At 50.9% G+C, this 16,175-nt stretch overlaps 1 protein-coding gene across 5 annotated transcripts in view; it reads right to left on the reverse strand.

Moving 5' to 3' along the window:
- LOC116957737 (sodium/potassium-transporting ATPase subunit beta-1-interacting protein 3-like) overlaps nt 1-16,175 on the reverse strand; it is a 175,723-nt gene that overhangs the window by 96,546 nt on the left and 63,002 nt on the right. The gene's annotated exons all lie outside the window — the stretch shown is intronic.

Consider the following 16,175-nt stretch of genomic DNA (forward strand, 5'->3'; position numbering starts at 1 on the left):
ATTGCCACAAATATCTCTCTCTTTATATAATATATACACGTCATATGTTGATGTCCCTGTTGCGGATTAACAACGTAAATAAGCAGACAGCACGCCTCCTTCACTTATCCATCTCCCTAGATCAGCAAAACAAAACTACAGCCCATCAGCCGTACGGCATTCCCGTTACCTCCATCGTTGCACGTACATTCTCCACTCCGACGCCGATGACGTTCCGTGTTTCGTACGAGCGTCCTGCGCACGTGGCTTACGCGACGCGAGCGTTTCGTCAGCCGTCCTCCGAGGGGAGCGGCGGGGGGCGGCGGCGGCGGCTGGCAAACGACCGACGGCAAAGTTCGCCACCGAGGGGGACACCTTTACTTTGTCGGGGCCCACGGTGACCCCCGAAATCGTGCCGATCGGATCGGCGAATGCCTCCCGGCGCGCGTCCTTGCTCGCGGCGTGAATGCGCGACCCATTCCGCGCATCAATAACATCGGCGGCGGGAGGAGAGGCGATCCGCGGAGCGCGCGGAAGAATGATGCCCGTCCCTCGAACGGCCGCGGCCGCCCTCGTGCCGAGCGGGCGAAGGCGCGAGAGGCCCCCCCCCCCCCCGAGTTCTCTCACCTCCCCGGCACTGAACCGTGGCCCCCCAGATCGGAGCGGTGGGATGGCGTGAGCGCTCGAACGACGCCCTTCGTTGCCTTGCAGTCTCAGCGACTACAATTAAAAGCTCAACTATTTTTTTTTACCTTACCAGGTGATGTCCACTGAGCTACGTAGCTCTCTTTCAGAAGCGAGCTGGCCACATACGATACCGCAACGAAGTGGCTTATCGTGTGGAAGTATACACAGCTGACAAAACAAACTCTAAACGCACGTTTGTTTCTAAATGTGGAGGGGAAAACGCCGGAGGACTCGGAGAACATTTCACGCCACCACAGCGAGAGAGACGCAAACTTTCCACCGTCAGCGGCGAGGGTGAAACGCCCCCGGGAGCGTCGCCCCTTCCTGCCCGCCAGATTACGGTTCAGCCGAGGATTTCCCAAGCCGCTACAGTCTCCCTACGTTGCTTTTGACAGGCGGTTTCTTTTCGAGCCGTAGAACAGCAACAACAACAACAGCAAATGTCGGCTTCTTCAGGGCGGCTGCAAAACAAGAGCGCAAACAGTTCCGCACGGATGTTCCAATTGGTCGCGAACGGGGGCCTCGACACGCCGCGCGGGATGGACGCTCACAGACTTGGCGGCAGAGAAGTACAATACTGCGCAGCGATTGATTTTTGCCGAACTCTCTTCTGCTGCGTACCGCACGCGGCCCCCGGTTGCTGATGTGGTCGCCCGTCCGGGCACTCGTCAGACTCCAAACCCTGCCTAGGTTGCGAGATCTGACAAGATTGGGCGCACCCCAGGTGATTCGTTTGGAGGATATTGGTCCGACCACACTATTCATAACAACTACATGACACGTTCACACGATACGCGCATCAGTGGCAGAGGCGGCTGTAGTTTCGCGGCGTGTTAAATATAGACGTGAATATATCATCATCGGAATATTTATTTATACTGGAGAAATCCGATTAACTACAGAGCTCCTTTTCACAGGTGTACGTGGACACGTGGAGCCAGACAGGCATGAGGATGGCACTCCAAGGGGTCAGCAAGCAAGGGGAACGCCTCGACTTGGAGAGTGGCGAACTGCAACAGGCGACCTTTGAGGTCAGATGTCGAGGGTGCAACAGCTGAGCAACCTGGCACGTGAGAGGAAGGAACAGCGAGGCGGTGTGCAATCGTTGGCATTGGCCAAGATGACCTCTTGACATTTAAGATAGATGGATGGATCGTTTAGGTTAAATGCAGCAAAGGGATGTCTTGCCAGTGCGCTAGGACACGTTTATAAAGGGCAAGCACCCACATGCTTGTGTCGTGCGCGGACTTGTCTGTGCTACATGCGCGCACATGATCATTGCCATATTTGGTCACTTTTATTTGTTTCTGTATTTTGTTCGTGTACCTGCCGGCTTTAAGCGGAAAAGTTGCAAACGCCATAATTTGTCACCGTCCCAAATAAAGGTCCGCGCGCGGTGCCGCACTGTTCACAAATCATTTCCATTTTGCCGAGTCGGAGAGAGAGAGAGAGAGAGAAAAAAACCCACGGTGATATTGCGGTGGCTCACAATATAAAACATTTTTACATTGGCCCCCGCGGATCACCGTGGATCTGGTGGCGGTGGTGGTAAAGGCCGCGTGTTGGGTTAATTCTCTAACCTCGTGTGCGCACGAGCCGAGCGGGATTGAGAAGGCCCCGGGGGAGCGGTGCTTTGGTCTCGTGAGATAAGCCTAATTTGCTCATTTCCAGACGCGGCTTCATTCTCTCTGTGACCCAGCGCGATAGACCCCGAGAGAGAGAGAGCAGCTAAACACTCCCAGTTCTTATAATCTGACCCAGATTGCTGCAACCTGGCTCAATTCCTCCCTCCCCTCCCCTTCCCTCCATCCCCTCCCCTCCCTCCCTCCGGACCAAATTCAGAAACAATCCCACACACGCACACACGCGCACGTGCGCGCACGCCCGTGGACAAGAAATGCGGAATTGACGGGCGGAGCGTCCGCGTGGCAGGCCGTCCCCGCAGGTCATCTGGCGAGAGCTGGCGGGCTCGAGGTGCTGCCAATCACCGCCGTGCCATCCGTGCCGCCACCACCGCAATGTGCTCAGCAGTGCTCCAGTCGGCGTCCATTATCCCCCCCCCCCCACCCCACCCCACCTTTGCCACTTGTTTTCCTAAACAAAAACAAATTTCGCGACGTTTGGGAATCTCGCTGCGACGCCAGCGGGAAGCAGAAGCCAACGGATGAGGTGCGGCGACGCCGATAGCGGCGACAGCATCTCCGCAACAACAACAACAACAAGAAGAAACGTGAAGAGCGCCAAGGTGGACATTGCAAAAGGGACGAACAAAAAAGCACGTCCCGACTGTCCGGTCAGCTGCGGGGTGAATTCATCTACCTCCGTTCCCAAAGTTGTTATTCTACGGTTTAGTTTCCCTTTAAAAAATACGTCCCGATCGAACGCATATTCTGCGAGTCGGATGTCACGAGTGGGCGTCGAATGTAAAATTGTATTTATTTGTAATTGGGCTTTGATGTGTACTGTTGGCTGTGGCTTGCTCGACAAAGCGACGGATCGCGTAGCCGTGAATTGGAGAACGCAAATGGTTAACGAGCCCTCTCCGTGTCCGTTTAATGAGGACCCGGCTCGTATTTTAATACAGAGCTCTGCTATTACTTTTATAATTAAACCCTTTCAGATGTTGCTCTGTGATGGCTTTGTTGAATTTTTTTTTGCAATGGAAAAAAAGTCTACAAAGCAATAAATATTTATTTTCCATTACGCGGAACGTAATGAAAGCCAAACCATTTACAGAAATTGACTTTGCTGCGAAATTTCCCCCTAAAAGCGTCGCAATCTTTCTTTTCTTTCATGCTTGGCAGAAACTAAAGTTGTAAGGTCTATCAAACTATCCCCTCAATAACAACCCCGAAGGAAAAATAAAACAACGCCAACGACTCGAACCCGCACACAATCCCCGCACACTCCGCTGCTTGCGATATCGTGCCGCACAGGCCACGTGATCATTCGTCGCTCAGCCCACCGCGGTGATGGCCCCAACTCTCGGGGGCCTTGAGAATCCCGCTTTAAAATCCACGCCTCTCTCCCCCTCAACTGCTAGCCCTCCCACGACATTCAGCCCACCGCGGTGATGGCCCCAACTCTCGGGGGCCTTGAGAATCCCGCTTTAAAATCCACGCCTCTCTCCCCCTCAACTGCTAGCCCTCCCACGACATTCAGCCCACCGCGGTGATGGCCCCAACTCTCGGGGGCCTTGAGAATCCCGCTTGAAAATCCACGCCTCTCTCTCCCCCTCAACTGCTAGCCCTCCCACGACATTCAGCCCACCGCGGTGATGGCCCCAACTCTCGGGGGCCTTGAGAATCCCGCTAGAAAATCCACGCCTCTCTCCCCCTCAACTGCGAGCCCCCCAAATTTTTCCGAGCGGTGGAAACCGGTGGAGGGAGGCCGCGGCTGGTGCGCCCTGATTTCGGTATCGGCTGCGAGCGGCAAAGAGCGCCATAAATAACCACCAGCAGCAGCACCACGATAACCACGGCCCCCACCACCAGCACCAGCACTACCACCACCACCACCACCACTGCTGCCACCACTACAAGCAGCAGCACCACGACCACCAGCAGCAGCACCACGACCGCCACCACCGCCACCACGACCACCGCCACCACCACCGCCGCCACCACCACCACCGTGCACCCGCGCCACGGAAAAGATTGCGGGAGCTTCCCTCCGAGGTGACCGTGCGTCCTGCCGGGTACAGCTCGCGACACACCCCCACCCCCTCCGGCCAGTGAAATTGTGCCGCCAAACGCGGACGGAACAGAACGTTCCGAGATTTTCGACACCCCGGGGATCTCGTAAATTTCCACCGAGCCTCGGGCAAATTAAGTTCAAATAAAAAAAAAATCAAAGAAAAACAAAATTCTGAGCGCGAATGACAAAGCCGAGTGTGACCGGCTTTGTCATTCGTATTGGAACACAATGTAATGTTTGTTATGTATTTAGTTGCCTTCCATTGGGAGGCTGGGTACCACTAAGGCTGTTCAGTAACCGAGTCTCGTGTCGCTGAGAGCTGTCGTGAGTGCGGCTCCCACGGACAATGGACCAGGTTAATTGTAGCTCACATTTCTGCTCACAGATGCTCAGTCGAGAGTGCGAATGTACGAATGGATGTCCCCACCACAGCGGCATCGCTGTGCGGGTACTGGCAGGTTAATGTTAATTCGTTTCCAATTGGCAAGCATTGGACGTTAATTCCCCCTCTCACGCTCTATTATTTTATTTGTATCAACATCACCAGACCATGAGCCATCCACTGCTAGATGAAGGCCCTCCTTCCGAGCCATTGCCCTCTGTCGATCTCCACGACGTGACAATCCATCGAGGCGCTCGATCTCATCTCGTCGCTCCGTCTCCGCGGCGGTCGCGTCCCTGTCGGGGCTCCTCCTCCTCCGCGCGGGGGCCTCGGCCACCGGCCACCGTCCCTTGTGGCGCCGTGTCCCGGCCCAAGCCCTCTCAGTCTTCTCGCCAGCCTCCTCACTCGCGCGCCGTGTCTGCGTTTGCGTTTAGAAACTGTGGCTGCGATGAGGGGCTTCCCTCCAGCCGGTAGTCGAGCGACGGTGGTGACGATGATGATGACGATGATGACGATGGTGATGATGTCGATGATGACGATGATGATGACGATGATGATGATAATTGATGACGACGATGCGTGCCTCACGTGGCGGCGGCAAGCCAGGCCTGCCGGGTGCTTTGACCGCGTCTCAGCCCAAACTGCGCATCGCGTGAATTGCCAAACGGCGCGGGTCTGCGTCACTGTTTCGCGCGAGTGTTGAATGAACAATGTGCGTGGGAAATGCGGCCAAGAACCAGTTGTAGTTTTTATTTTTTATTTTTCTCCCAATGCTTATTTATCGAGCGGCCATCGTTGCATGGCGCACTTTGAGACGCGCTTCTGAGGCCGTCTGGAACGCTCTTCCTTCCGATATTAGGAAGCCACTGGCGTTATCCGCTTTTAAATCATCTCGGTTGAAAGCGATTTCTTTAGAACTACTTTGTGTTTAGTTTGTCCGTGTGACTATGAACCTGGTGATCTCAGTTTTATTGTTGGCTAACCCCCCTCCCCCCCAACTTTCTCCCACATGCACGTAACCACACTGGCCAGCAACAACAACAACAACAACCCCCAAGCCCCATGTGGTATCGATGAATGGGTTTCCAATCAGCGTAAACGTGTTCTAATTCTTATACATTGAGTTTGTTTAATCTATTGATGTGTAAAGTCGTAAACAAGTAACAGCACTAAAGATGACAGTATCTACACCGTAATAACACACGATATCATCATTAGCACAAGCGGCGTTTGATGACAGCATCATGAAATACTGTTGCCACATCCGACGTGACGTGGGCCTTAAATTGGAAAATGTTAAAACAGGAAATGTCAGCGGATATTTAACAATCAATCTGCCAAGCGACAACACTTCGACAATCACTGACAGCTGAGATGTACGGGGCGCAAACACACCGCATTTATTAAAAACGTCACGCCACCTTGAAAGGTACGCTCAATTTGAAGGGCCATCTCTACGTCGCTTTTAATCGTATAATAAACGGGTGGTTGTCCAGAGTTACTTAATTTAAATGTAAAGTAATGATTACGCGCGCTCGTCTTTTATAATTCTGCCCTCAAAACATTGTGGCTGTCCTTTGCAGTGGGGGGGGGGGGGGACGATTATTTAAATTATTTTTTTGCACGTCAACGTTTCGTTAAATTTGACGGCTGGCAATTTACGTCGCCACACGGCTGCTCGTCAATTCCGCGGCGCTGAAAGACAAAGTAGTTCGGCTCCGACTGCCGTCGAGCGAATGGTCTTGCTCTCGCATCGCTCACTCCGTGACCCCCACGAACACACACACACTCACACAGAGAGCCGCGTCTATTTCTCTCGTACGCCCACATCATTTGCTGCTCCTCCGCTTTGGATCTTGCACGACAGACTCGGGCTTTGCGAATCCGAGGCGGCGAGGCTCCCCGTTTGGGCTGAGGAGCTTTGGAGCACCGCGAGATGTTAACTCCCTCGCCTGGTATGCAGGAGGTCGTGGGTTCGATCCCAACCCTGACGCATGCCGCTGTATATTTGGCGTTTTCATGTTCTCCCCGCGGTTGCGTGGATTTTTCTCTGCTTTACTTGGTAGAAATAGTTTAGGAGTTGTACGAGGACAACGGTGGTTGTCGCTACCGACCATCGCAGGGTGGAGGGAAAGTACAAACAAACTAGATCAACAATAACAACAACTTGTTTACACGAAAACCACGCCACACAACTCACTGCAGATAGGATGAAAAAACAAACGGCGCTTCCAGTCAAATCAACAAAAGCGTAACAAAAAAAATACTGCCATGGACGCATGCAGATAAAGTGGAGGGCATGATCACTCGCGTGCCATACTACTTGCGACAGTCACAAACAAAGGACCTCATGAATAAAAGAGCCATCTTTGAAGCCCCGTGAGTGACCCCCCTCCCCCCCCCGTAGCCAATATGTACTTGTCGGGGAAGCTTGTAAAATGTACAAGTACGAACATGCGTGTCCGGTTTCAATTGCTCTGCTGTGTTGCCGATAATTAAACAACAACATCGTCTGTAAAATCCGCCCATGACTGTGGGTTGTTATTTTTTTGCTTGCGCATCAAGGCAAGAACACAAATCAATCATGCCATTTGCAATTAGAAGGAATTTCATTTGAACTTCAGTCAACGAAAACTGCGTCAGCTCCTTGAAATCCACGGGGACTCTCTAATCCCAAAGAAGTGTAAATAAAATTGTTACCGAAGGTGGGGGTGGGATGCTTTTCAGCATTACTCATCCCCTCTCTGCCTAAACACGTTTGGCAGTTTAATTCGGAGGCTACTGCTGCCTAAATTATAATCTGCGGGGGCTGCCGCCAATATCGCGCGAGCTGGCATCGCCCGCGCCTCCAAGCTTCCTTGTTTGCTTAGGACGCGCGCTCTTTCCAGCGGCGTGCAATCAGGGGGCTTCAACCCGATCGTGCTCCACTCGCCGAAGTTTGTCTTTGACATCGTCCCACACGAATGCACGAACAAACAGGTGACATCCACTTTTGAAAGAAAATACATTCCCCCACCCCTACCGTTCACACCCCCCCCCCCCACCACCACCATCACCTCTACGCACGCGCTAAACGTAGTTGCAAAACGTAAACAAGTTTCATCCGCCGATTTTAATGTTGTACGGGTGCGAAATGAATTTGAGAACTGAGTCTCGTGGCGCTGAGAGCTGTCGTGAGTACGGCTCCCACGGACAATGGACCAGACCCCCCCTGGCCCTGCCCGGTTGATGCTCCTGAACTGGATTGTCACTCGCTGCCGCCTTCATCTGCCAGATTTTCTCGGTTAGTTGTAGCCCACATTTATGCTCACGGATGGCACAAATGCATTCATCACCATCGAGAGCCGCAATAGCCGCCTTGAAGGGCCCGCACTTAAATCAGCGGCAGAAATGTGGCAAGAGAGCGTTAATGCGGCGTAGGCGTCTCCGGCTGATTCTCCGTCCCGGAGTGTCGGTGAGGGAGACGAGCCCGATCGTCCTGTTTGACGCAACCTCTTGGTTCACTTGCCCGCAATCTGCGCAACCCAGTGTCTTGATAAGTTTCATGAAACGCGCACAGCCCCGTGCCATATCCTCGTGCGAGAAACAGATCCCGCCACTAACACAACGAACGAAACACCTCCACCCCCAACACAGTTTGTCTCTGAGCAAGCACTCGTGGCAGTGAGGTGGGTTTTATGTGCATTGCCACCTCTGTCTCCCCTGCGCCGACATGTTCAGGCACCATCTAAGGTTCATAATAAAGGTTTTTTTGGGTTAGATCGCGTTTATTTATAAATGTGTCGTAACCCTCCACCACCCGACACGGCCAATCAGCAAAAAAAGTGTCACGTTGACAAAAGACAAATAATTAAGTACTTTAGCCAACCGGTGTGTTGAAGAGTGAATCCACATTTACAGTTTGAGTACGACGTTTCGTTGGTAAATACATCCAGCATTATCGGGCAATTCGCCAGAATGGTAAAGCCCTCACTTGCTCCCGGTTTTATATAGAGCAGCAGGGTGACGTCATCACTTAACTCATCAGGTGCAGTGATTAGAGGCGGAGGGGGGGGTATTGTAATTATATAATCGATTAGTAATCAGTCATTGGTTATGATTAGTAATGAGTTGTAGATTAGTAATTCTTTATATCAAAATGTAATGTGTATTATTTAATAATACGCTTACAGGCCGCCTACGTGTTAAACTGACCATCTAAGGTATTCATTCACAAAAAAAGTGATTTTATTTATGTAGTTGCTCAAATCAACATTGAAGTGGTGCTCATCTCCTGAGTTCGTGGTGGGAATTCCACATTTCTATGGCGGGGGTGGGGGGGGGAGGGGCAAGTTTAGCCACAGGACAAGCAGTGCTGACCTCCCAACAAAGTGGGGACTCATTTTCTTGACTCCTGCTAAATGACGTGCCGAGTGAGTCCCGCTAACCAGGGTGCCAACTTGGAACCTTCCAATTGCGAGCCGCTCGCCTTGCCGCTGCGCCTGGCTACTCACTCAAAGTTGAAACACCACGTGGCACTGATGACGTTCCACGTGGCCAGGAATGAATCCGGCAGAGACGGACACTCCCGCATGGGTGCACACGAATCGATTTTAAACATATATATTTTTTATATTTATTTTTTTCCCTGCGTGGATCCCGCTCCCCCTCCTCGCCACATTGAACAAGTTCGCCGCTGAAACACACGCTCTAGTTTGAGGACTTGCAGTTGTTGTTTGACTTGCATCCCACTGGGATTTTTGCACACAGCGTTGGTGTACGGTGCTATTTCAGGAATATTTGCATGTTTTTTTCCTAATTTTTCTGTTTGCACAGTCACATAGTCACTTTAAGATGTTTTTCTTGCTCGTGTTTTTGTTTTTTTGTTTGTTGCGGTTGCACCCGATTCAAGAGCCGAATGGCTCACAGGGGTATACCAAATAAATGAAACTAAACTAAACTAAATTTAAACAGCATGAGTGAGATAACTGCGGCTCGTAAACATTACCAAAGAGCCACTGAGAAGAGAAAGCGTTAGCTCTGTCGTCTATCGCGTTACCGATTGCCACTCGAACGCGGCCACGATCGTCAACGTTATAAGGAACAACAAGAAAACAAAATAATGCTCACCGTGTCTACGTCTGAACATCGTGCCGGAAAAATTGACGACATTCGTCGGGAACACATACGCAATTCTCCCCCGAGATATTTTCCCTCTCGCCGCTGTGGCGAGCTAAGCGGGGTGCTTTGAGTCGGCGGTGTCATTCCGGAACCTAGGGCACTTCTGCAAGAGACGATATGAATGTTTTTTTGTTCTTACATTAAGTTGTACTTCCGGGAAAGGCAGCGCAGCGGGGAAAGATAAGTGGCGAGGGTGTTGCATAAGCGTCGCTTTAGATTTATTATTGTTTCAACTACGTTCATAGTTACAACTTTCACGTCAGGTCGATGCCTTTAAAATCAAAATAAACATTCAGTCGGAGTTTGGTGTTTTGGAAGTTTTCGTCACTTTTCCAGGTTTTTTCGTTTGCGTTTTTGTTATTTACTTTTGCTGTTACTCAGCGGTGGCTTGGGGCGGCCTTCATCCAACAGTGGATTAACAAAGGGCTGCAAATTATAATTAAACAAAATATTGGGTGATGCTGCTGGTGCTGTGTTGGCATTGCTGCACGAAGCACTGCTCCCAACAGCACTCAACACATTCATCAATAACGCTGTGACCTTAAAAGCTATAGGCGCTATTTGATGCGCTATGAAGAAGCTCCATTGCCTGAAACGTTGCCCATTCATATACATTTTATTTTAAGGCCACAGTGTTATTGACGAACGTGTTGTTCTTGAAGAATTAGAATTCTCATTTTTAACGATGTCGGGCTTGTGAGAATTACAGCACGCAGTGCGCTCCCAATTGATACATATTTCATGGAACGCAGCTCAAGTTTTGAGATGAGCAATGAACAGTGCTGCTGGGCAGATCTAAAACAACCACGCCTTGTATGCAAAGGTTGCGCGTGCCTGCGCGGAGCGATAACGCAGCGGTTAGCGCGCTGCACTACACAACCCGGCGAACCGAGGTCGAGTCGCGCTCACGGCCGTGTTCAGATAATCCAGTTAATTATCTGAACCGGTCCTGGGACTCACCTAGGTCGACTCAGCCTCAAACGAATACCTGGCGTCATGTGTAAACATCGCCATTTGGGAAACTTATTGCGGCGGGACGTGGTGCTGACCAACCAGCCCCTCGTGTTGCTTTCCGGCCTTCGATAGTCGCTCGCGAAACAGAACTTACCCCCCAAAAGTCTGTTGAGGCTATCCGGGAGAATCTTTGTCTTTATCCGAGAGCAACGATGAGGTGGTCTTGCATAACAATGGAAATTGGAATCTGAGCCTTTACGGAGCCTCCGATGCATCATCTCCGCTTCATAAGAGCACCAGTCGCGCGTGTCACCATCACCTCCCGCGGTGAGAAGGAATGGAGACCAGGCGAATCGCTGGCCCCACCACATCCCATCGCGCCGCGGCAGCCTCAAAAAGCGCTCGCTAACAGCAATTGCGCCAAGAGTCCATCTGTAAGTGGGATCCTTGTGTCGGCGCGAGAGAGCGACAGAAGGAGAGCAATGGATGGGAGTTGCGGGAGAGTTGTCCCTGTGGGAGGGAGGTTCATTGGGTCGTGGACTGCGAGCGGATAATGAAATTCATTATAGCGGAGTGGCAGCCCACTTCCTTGCAGTCGCACGGCTCCCCAACGCAGTCGGTCAGCGAAGCCTCCTGGCTGAGCAGTGCCCCCCTCCACACACCCCCCCCCACCCCTGCAATTGGCGAGTCAGCCTCCCGCCCGACCCACCCCGTGTCCTGCCCGTTCGCCGTTTATGCGGCCTATCAATTCATCTCGGCTCGAATATTTACCACGGGACAGGTCTCTCGTGCTCCTCTATTGATTCGGGTGCTTATGCGTTTCATCCGTTCTCAAATTCATTTCTTTTTGGTACAATATTCACCTTACCGTTTGCCCACTCTCATTTTGATTGATCGTGCGGTTCTGAGTCGAGGTGTGCGCACGGGGTCCCCTTCCCCCCCCCCCCCCAAAAAGAAAGAGGGGAGCCTTCGAGGCTCGCACGACGTCTCCTCCGCTCGGCCGTCTGTGACGGTGGCCGAGCGACAGGGATTCTAATTGGAGAGGAGAGGGATTGTAATTGGAGAGGGATTCTAACTGGAGAGAAGAGGGATTGTAATTGGAGAGAAGGATTGTAATTGGAGAAGAGAGGGATTGCAATCGGAGAGGAGAGGGATTCCCATCAGAGAGGAGAGGGATTGTAAGTGGAGAGAAGGATTCTAATTGGATAGGAGAGGGATTGTAATTGGAGAGGGATTGTAATTGGAGAGCGGGATTCTAATTGGAGAGGAGAGGGATTGTAATTGGAGAGGGATGCTAATTGGAGAGAAGAGAGAGATTGTAATTGGAGAGAAGAGGGATTGTAATTGGAGAGAAGGATTGTAATCGGAGAGGGATTGTAATTGGAGCAGAGAGGGGTTGTAATTGGAGAGGGATGCTAATTGGAGAGAAGAGAGATTGTAATTGGAAAGAGCGATTGTAATTGGAGAGAAGAGGGATTGTAATTGGAGAGAGGGATTGTAATTGGAGAGGAGAGGGATTCTCATCGGAGAGGAGAGGGATTGTAATTGGAGCGGAGAGGGATTCCCATCAGAGAGAAGAGGGATTGTAATTGGAGAGGAGAGGGATTGTAATTGGAGAGGGATTGTAATTGGAGAGGAGAGGGATTGTAATTGGAGAGGAGAGGGATTGTAATTGGAGAGGAGAGGGATTGTAATTGGAGAGGAGAGGGATTGTAATTGGAGAGGAGAGGGATTGTAATTGGAGCGGAGAGGGATTCCCATCAGAGAGGAGAGGGATTGTAATTGGAGAGGAGGGCGATTCTCATCGGAGAGGAGAGGGATTATTTTCGGAGCACGCAGCACAGAATCGGAACCGCTCAGTGAAACATTTTCCCCACCCCCGACCTCGCAGCAGCAGCACTTTATATCTGTCTTCAAACTATTTATTTCGGAGTTTCTGAAACACAATTACTTCCTTAAACTTTAAACGCTAAATTGACCACGTTAAGGGCAAGCGGTCGCTCGTCTGCTTTTCGAGTCGAAGCGCTATAACCCTTAAACAGTGACCGTACAAACAATCAAACCCTACAACACAACGACACAATTTAATGTTTCACTCGTGATCAACGTACGATCGCGTGCGGGATTGGGATGTTCTTTTCGATAGTTAAGGAGCACAGGCCCAGGCGTGGTGGTTTAAATGTTTTTATTTGGTCGATGACCTTTCGAAATGAGAGGGTTAACGATTAATTCACTCGTATCGGCCGTATACGTATATGAATGGGCACTACTAAGGATGTTGTTACATCAGGTGGTACTAATTTCTGCTTTGGCCGATGGACTTACCCGTTTCTGGTCAATGTTTTTAACTTTAAGAAAATGAGTCTCGACTCTGTGTTTAAAATGTCTACAATTACAGCACAGTAACTGTTAATATATTTACGTCTTTGTTAAATACAAATTCCGTACAACACGTTTACGCTATTTCGGTGCGTGCGAGCAATACATAACGCAATCACTTTAAGTAAAAAAAAAATCGAGGAATGCAATGTCCATATTCACCATTCCCCGGTGACGGCATGAAATTTAATTTGCTATTAAAATAGCAAATACTGTGGTGGTCAAATCGGCTGCCGGGAAAGCAAACACGTGAGCTCTGGAATCAGCAATGAAAATTGGAATCGAAGGGAGGAATGGGATGGGAATTTAAACTGCAGACAAGCTGGATGGAAATTATAGCGCCGATTATTCACACGGACAGCTCTAAGCGGCACGTGTGTGTAGAAAGAGAGAGAGAAAAATAAATGTTTCTGTAATCTCTTTCAAAAGAAGCAATGCACTGCAATACGCTTTGCAAGACAAAAATACTCATTATTCCAATGCACTGATCGTAAAGCCTATCGCATGTGGCCGAACCAAATTATCGCAGGAGCATACACGACATGTGTGCATGCAGAGCATGGCAACATTACCTCCAATGCGGCAGAAAAAAAAGAAATGGCATTTAACATTCTCTGACCCTGTGTGTGTTGTATAAATGACCCAGTCCATTTTGGCGGATAGAAACCAATTTCTTTGAAATAGTGCGCGCGCACACACACACACACAGAAACACGTGTGTGTGTGTGTTTGTGTGTTTCCAAAGACAAAGCTAAAGACAATGATCCCCCGCATATCTTACACACGCTCTTGGGGCAAGTGCCGTTAGTGAGCACCTATTAAATCCAGCACACCACAGGGGGTGTTGCCAGCACCACGCTCCGCCCCCTTCGTCTACCCTGTGCCGATGTGTGCACACCTACTGCACCAGGTACGACTCACTTCAGGCTGAGTCGAGCTAAGCGAAGCCTGGGCCCAGTTCTGAGAGCACTTGCTTACGAGCACTGGGTTCGTAGTGCATGCCGTGCATTGACCGCGATGCCACCACCCCCCCAACCAAACAAACAAAGACCCCCCGTATAGCCTTAGCAGACTGTTGGGGCAAGTGCTGTTAACGAGCACCTATAAAGGCCGGCACGGCACACGAGGAGGTGGGTGGTCAACACGACGCCCAGCCGCCTTTGTCTTCCCGGTGGCGATGTTGCCGCAGCACACCAGGTACTCAATTGAGGCTGAGTCGACCTAGGGGAGGCCCAGGACCGGTTCAGACAATCGTCACCGGAGTTGGCCGTGAGCGTGAATCGAACTCGGGTCGCCGGGTTCGTAGCGCAGTGTAGCGCTAACCGCTACACCACCGCTCCCCACCATCCACACACACACACGTGCACCGTACACCCACCCACATAAAGTAGAATGCAAGATCCCCCATACAACCTTTACCGTAGGGGCAAGCAGTGTTAATGGGCACCTATCAAGGTCGGCACGGCACACGAGGGGCTGGCTGGCCACCTCCGCACCTTTGTGTCTTCCCAGTGCTGATGTTTATGCGCCGTGCCAAGCACTCGTTTAAGGCAGAGTCGACCAATGGGAGGCCCAGGATCGGTTCAGATATTCGCCACACACAACCGCCACACAGACACGTCAAAAAACAACGTCTGTGTGAACGTTTACAGGTGACCACTCTTCAATGCAGAGGGTCAAAGAACGTTGAGATATAATGCGTATTTAAAAAAAAACAGCACAAAGGCGAGAGAGTAAACGTAATATGAGCTGTGAAAGGCTTTATTGTGAGTCCATGCACTATTTCAAGAAAGATGAATAAATATATCATGTGGATTTTATAAAGCGTGCCCTCTATATTTTTCCTAAAATATAATGAGACATTGTCACCGTCCCGTGGAAGGTTTCCACGTGCACAGTTCCACTTGACATACTCAAGGCAGTGATGACACGTGACAGTCACGCACAGCCGTCGTTGGTGCTCTTGTGATATTCACGCTTTTTGACATCTCTCATCTCTGAATATTTCATGTGAAACAAAAGCTCATACTTCCAGCACACTCATTATCACAAAACTGTCCTGCTTCATCCGGAGATACTACAAACAGAGGAAGAGAATGGGGCTCCAATGCATTATTTTCACACATCAGTTTTGATTATTTACACAAATAAATTGTACGATCACGCTTTCACTTAAGCGTCTCCACTAATTTTATCTCATCATCGATCTCTCAAGAAGCGTCAAAATTGTGCCCGCGCACAACGTATGGGCAGCGTTAGTGCGATTTGGACAGGACCGCCAAATGTTGGCATTCGTGTTCCACTCCTTCTCTACCCCCCCCCACTGCCCTCCTTCCCTCCTCCGAGCACTCGCTAATGGCAATATCATTTTAATGCAGGATGCCGTCGGCGGGGAAAGCCAATGGGAAAGCAATTTGACGCCTCGGCCACGCTCCCTGCCGATACTTCCAAATGTGCGGAGATCAACGGGCACCGCGCTCGATGCCCCGCACCGAGACGAGCTACCGCGTGCTCCCCGAGATCGCCGCCAGCGGTGGGCGCCCTTTCGTTGCCGGAGACCAACCCAGACGCACCCCCCCCCACCCCCCTCGCGTTCCTCCGCGCTCCTCCCCGTGACCTCTTCCCACGCAGGTCGACGCCCCGACTCCCTGGTGCCCTCCGCGACGCGGCTCAACGCTGCTGCTACGGCTGCTCTAGCTCGCGACGTCGTGCGCTGCCCATGCCAATATTGCCACGATCCGTTTTTTTATAAATAAATATATATGCTAATAATCGTATTCGTCAACAATGTTTCGCCTGGAAAATGCCGATGTAGAGTCTCTCGGCTGTGTGGGTTGACCGGGTGAGGTGAAGGCCTCCGTGTTGTTCTGCATGGACATTTAAAGTGGCAATGATGTTTTCCACCCCCTCCCCCTTCCTCTTAAGCGTTGCTTTGCAG

This window comes from Petromyzon marinus, chromosome 3 (assembly GCF_048934315.1).
Source record: "Petromyzon marinus isolate PM22_M1 ecotype Great Lakes invasive population chromosome 3, UKy_Petmar_22M1.pri1.0, whole genome shotgun sequence".
Classification (NCBI taxonomy): Eukaryota; Metazoa; Chordata; class Hyperoartia; order Petromyzontiformes; family Petromyzontidae; genus Petromyzon; species Petromyzon marinus.